The sequence below is a fragment of the Cetorhinus maximus genome, chromosome 28 (assembly GCF_964194155.1).
Source record: "Cetorhinus maximus chromosome 28, sCetMax3.hap1.1, whole genome shotgun sequence".
Classification (NCBI taxonomy): Eukaryota; Metazoa; Chordata; class Chondrichthyes; order Lamniformes; family Cetorhinidae; genus Cetorhinus; species Cetorhinus maximus.
Genome location: NC_135906.1, coordinates 23,398,426 through 23,404,009, shown reverse-complemented (window position 1 = coordinate 23,404,009; position 5,584 = coordinate 23,398,426). Strand labels below are relative to the sequence as shown.

The following is a 5,584-nucleotide window of genomic DNA, read 5'->3' as shown; positions in this document are numbered from 1 at the left end:
TAAAAAAATCATTCATCGGATGTGGGCTTCGCTGGCTGGGTCAGCATTTATTGCCCATCCCTAATTGCCCCTTGAGAAGGCGGTGGTGAACTGCCTTCTTGAACCGCTGCAGTCCATGTGATGTAGGTACACCCAAAGTGCTGTTAGGGAGGGAGTTCCAGAATTTTGACCCAGTGACAGTGAAGGAACAGTGATATATTTCCAAGTCAGGATGGTGAGTGACTTGGAGGGGAACTTCTAAGTGGAGGTGTTACCATCTATCTGCTGCTCTTGTCCTTCTAGACGATAGTGGTCTGGATATTGTCCAGGTCTTGCTGCATTTGGACACAGGCTGCTTCTGTATCTTAGGCGTCACCAATGTGCTGAACACTGTGCAATCATCAGCGAACATCCCCACTTCTGACCTTATGATGGAAGGAAGGTCATTGATGAAGCAGCTGAAGATGGTTGGGCTGAGGAGACTACCCTGAGGAACTCCTGCAGTGATGTCCTGAAGTTGAGATGACTGACCTCCAGCAACCACAACCATCTTCCTTTGTGCTAAGTATGACTCCAACCAGTGGAGAGCTTTCCCCCGATTCTCATTGACTCCAGTTTTGGTAGAGCACCTTGATGCCACACTCGGTCAAATGCTGCCTTGATGTCAAGGGCAGTCACTCTCGCCTCACCTCTGGAGTTCAGCTCTTTTGTCCATGTTTGAACCAAGGCTGTAATGAGGTCAGGAGCTGAGTGGCCCTGGCGGAACCCAAACTGGGCGTCAGGGAGCAGGTTATTGCTAAGCAAGTGCCGCTTGATAGCACAGTTGATGACCCCTTCCATCACTTTACTGATTTGAGCCTTCATTCAATGTTTCTTCATTCTGCATCAAACAACAACAGAATATGAGCATGAACCCAGTGCCTTTCACGCCACAGGATGTAACTCCCACCCCCACTTCCAAACTGTTTAATAATCTGTGGGCGACGTGAGGTGGAAAGTTCATATCAGAGAAAATAATGACATTTTCAATGACGTGAAATAAATATTTTTTAAAAATTATAGGTATGGTTAAAATCATGCAGGAACTATTTTCAGTGTCTGAGGGATTGATAACTAGCAAGGCACAAATTTAAGGTGATTGGCAAAAGAACTAGAGGCAAAATGGAACAGTATGGACTGGTTAGGATTTAAAATGTGCTGCCTAATAGGGTGGTAGAAATAGGTTCAATGGTAATCTTCAGGGTACAGCCCTACCTCTGAGCCAGAAGCTGTGGGTTCAAGTCCCCCTCCAGGACTTGATGGTCATGGAAGGTGCATACATAACATGGCCAAACAGGCTGATTATCAGCCTGTAAATCCTTCCAATGTGCCTGATGGCAGGCAGTAAAGAGCGGGAGAGATTCCTGGTCAGCCATACTGCAGAAGGCAACGGCAAACCACTGCAGTACTTTGCCAAGCATAATCATGAACCAATCCAATGTAATTCCATGGTCACCAACAGGCCTGGTACCTGGGGGAGGAGGAGTAAGCTTCCAGGTGGGATTGGATGAATGTTCAAAGAACAAAGCATTGCAGGAATATGGAGAATAGAATGGGGGAGCGGCACTAACTGAATTGCTCGTCGAAAAAGCCGATGGGCTGAATGGCCTCCTTCTGTGCTGTACTATTCTATGAAATCAATGCCATTAGGATACTGGAACATTTGTTTGCCAAGTTCAAAGGCAATGTCCAATCTTCCCCAACCAGCCCCCCCCATGCATAAATAAACTGGACTCATTTCAATTCACGCAAGATCTACCTCAATTCTGAATTCTGTTTACATTTGTAATCTTCCATTCGGTCGCACAAATCCTCCTGCATTGTCCTGGGATCTCAAGGATTTGAAGATTAATCTGCTGGATACTGCTGCAAGGAAATCCAGGGGGAAGAAAATCATATGGATGTTAGAATAAATTGTCTGTTATCTTACCTTTGTTTTTTTCCACATATTAAAAATATTGGGAAAAGTGCTGGGTTGCAGGCAGGAACAACAACAACTTGCATTTATATAGCACCTTTAACATACTGGTATAAAATGTCCCAAGATTCTTCACAGGAGGAATTATTAATATTTGACACTGAGTCACATGAGGAGATATTAGGACAGGTGACCAGAAACTTGGTCAAAGAGGTACATTTTAAGGAATGGCGTTAGGGAGGATAGGGAGGCAGAGAGGTTTAGGAAGGGAATTCCAGGGCTTAGGGCCCAGGCAGCTGAAGGCATGGTTGCAATGCTGGAGCAGTTAACACCGCAGATGCACAGGAGACCAGAATTGGAGGAGCGCAGATATTGAGGAGGGTTGTGGGGCTGGAGGAGAATACAGAGTCAGGGAGAGGCTAGGACAAGGGGGGGGACTTTGAAAACAAGGCTGAGAATTTTAAAGTCAAGGTTTTGCTTGACTGGGAGCTAATGTAGGTCAGCAAGCGCAAGGGTGATAGGGGAACAGGACAGTGTGAATTAGGATGCAGGCAGCAGAGTTTTGGATTAAGCTGTAACTGTTTGAGACTCATGGTCAGAACGTGCAGTTTAGCAGGTTTGATATCACGCTGCTGCACATAGATTGATTATTCATAGAATAAACTTTGATTTTCCCTGTCACTCTGCATGTACAGTGCAGCCGCTCCCTCCTCCCACACTCTCCTCGGTTAGCATCAGCCCAGCAGAGTATAAACATTCTCCCACTGCCTGGTACTTTCTGAACACGTAAATGAGTTCATTTACCTCGTCAGCCTCTAGCTCCTTATCTTAAGTACCTGCCACCCAGGCCTTCCGATCAAGGTTCAGGATTAACATCACACTTCCTGTTGTTTGCAGACTCATGACATCATTCCTGTGCTTGCTACCTTGGCCCTGTCCGTGCAGTATCAGCTCTGCTTTCACTGGCTTTCACTCCAGAATTCCCAGCTGTATCAACCGCACATGGCAACTGGGCAGTCAACAACAACAACCTGCATTTACACAGCACCTTCAACCAAGTAAGATATCCCGAGGTATTTCACAGGGGTGTAAGAGGGACAGGACAGGGCCATTCAGCCCCTCTCGACTATCCCGCCTTTCAGCAAGATCATGGCTAATCTGCGTCTTAACTCCGAACTCAAGGCTGAAAGGAGTAGAAGGATATGTTAATGGGGTTAGTTAAGGAAGAAGTCGGAGGAAATAACAGGCTGGACGGTTTGGGCCAAATGACCTGTTACTCTGCTGTAAATATTAGATCTGCTTTGACTCCATTGTCCTTCTGTAATCTTGGCTGGCAAAAAAATCCATAAACTCAGATTGAAATTAGAGGAAAAAAATTTGACACCGAGCCACATGAGGAGATATTAGGACTGATGATCAAAAAGCTATAGAAATACCGAAATAAAGAATTCCGGAACTTAGGGTCTAGGCAGCTGAACGCCCGGACACCAAACGTGGGGCGAAGGAGGTGGGGGAATGCAGAAGAGGGCAGAATTGAAGGAATGCAGAGGCCTCGGATGGTTGTGGGGTCAGGGAGGGTTACAGAACTACGGAGGGGTGAGGTCACCGAGGGATTTGAATGCCCTGTACCGCTGCTCCACTTGATCCTGCTGGCAAGCTCAAGGGGCCTAAACAGCAGACAGACAGGGACAAAAACAAAAATACCTGGAAAAACTCAGCAGGTCTGGCAGCATCTGCGGAGAGGAGCACAGTTAACGTTTCGAGTCCGTATGACTCTCCAACAGATCTAAGTAAAAATAGAAAAGAGGTGAAATATAAGCTGGTTTAAGGGGGGTGGGTGGGGTAGAGCTGGACAGACAGGGACATCCTGAAGGGAGAGAAATAGAGTTAACGTTTCGAGTCCAATCTTACTCTTCTTCGGAAAGAGCTCTGAAGGAGAGTCACACTAGACTCGAAATGTCCACTCTCTCTACATTTTCTGTTTTTATTTCAGATTTCCAGCATCTGCAGTATTTTGCTTTGATGACAGACTGAAGGTCTGGAGTCTAGGGTATTAGTTGGAGAGTCTCTTGGGTTGAAACCTGGAACCCTTCCCCAAAAGGCAGTATGGCCAGGGCTATCTGCGAGGAATAATCTGAGGGCCTGTCTGAGGACCAGAATGACTTCAGAGAGAGAGTATCAGGCTATTTTCCTAAGGGTCACACAATGCCAAACGCCAGGTTAAAGGTTGGGATTGCTCCTTCTCCAGACTATGTCCTGTGGGTTTCCAGATGATGCTGCCTAAAGGAATATATGACCCATGTTCAACACATCGGTTTGTATGAATAAGGTTGCCAACTGTGATTAAATGTATTTCCTGGAGGTTTCCTCACATGACTTAACTGCCCCATGCTCCAGCCATTGGTCAGCCGACACATCCATCCTTGTGACGCACGGCCTTCCTACGCCAATTGGAAAGCAAGAAGACTCATTACCCCAACTGGATGATGCTTGACTGTCCGCAAAACAGTCTTTTTTTCTTCCATTTTGATACTTGTATATCTGGTAAAGAGAAATGTTCAAAGAAAATTAAGGAAAAAAAGCAATCCTTTTTTAATGTCCCTATGATTTTATCTCCAGGGTGGCACACGGCAGTGTCCTGGAGATTGATCTTCAATTTCTGGAGACTCCAGGTCAATCCTGGAAAGTTGGCAACCCTGTAATGTATGAGAAAAGATGCAAGATGAGCAGTTTTGCTAATCAGACTTGGTCCTGATTCTGGGCAGGCTGCCAGTTGTTTTCCAGAAATGCTCTGGGCAGGGTGCCATTGCCTCACCCACTTTCACATTCTCTCCACTTGCTCGTTTCTCATTCCCAGCATGGGTCATCGCCTCGGCCCTCCCACTTCCTCCTTTCTGTGTACACTAAGCCACCATAGCTGAGAGGCTACTGCTCTCACAGACATACCTCAGGGGGTGCACGCGTCACCAGAGGCGTGTCCTACACCCCACCCCACCCCTCCTCTGACCTGCCTCCCCCCCGCCGCCCCCAGAAAGCAGAGGCGGGAGGGCTAGAGAATGTCTGACACTGATAAGGACCGAAAGGCTTTTCACAAAATGGAAATTTTAAAGCAAAGCACAACCTGTCAGCTGCAACTCAGTGGGCAGCACTCTTGCCTCTGAGTCAGAAGTTTGCCGGTTCAAATCCCACCCTAGAGACTTGAGTACAAAATCTATACTAACACTTTAGTGGAGTGCTGCACTGTCAGATATGCTGGCTTTTGCATGAGATATTAAACTAAGTCCCTGTCTGCCCTTTCAGGTGAATGCAAAAGATCCCATGGCACTTTGAAGAAGAGCAGGGAAGTTGTCCCTGGTGCCCTGACCAATATTTATTCCTCAACCAACATTACGAGACCAAATTATCTGGCCTTTATCACATTGTTGTTTGTGGGAGCTCGCTGTGTGTAAATTTCCTACATTACAACAGTGAATACACTTCAGAAAGTACATCGATAAAAACAAAAAGCGAAAAGCTACTGCGGATGCTGGAAATCCAAAACAAAAACAGAATTACCTGGAAAAACTCAGCAGGTCTGGCAGCATCGGCGGAGAAGAAACGTTAACTGATTTCTTCTCCGCCGATGCTGCCAGACCTGCTGAGTTTTTC

General features: G+C 46.5%; 1 long non-coding RNA gene across 1 annotated transcript; it reads right to left on the bottom strand.

Annotated features, from left to right (window-relative positions):
- Positions 1-365: 365 nt before the first annotated feature.
- On the bottom strand, positions 366-2,798 carry LOC144669010 (uncharacterized). Its single transcript, XR_013573583.1, has 3 exons — positions 2,741-2,798; positions 1,778-1,884; positions 366-859 (listed from the first exon to the last, which is right to left on the bottom strand). It is a non-coding gene; the product is annotated as an uncharacterized LOC144669010 (long non-coding RNA).
- Between the last annotated feature and the right edge of the window lie 2,786 nt (positions 2,799-5,584).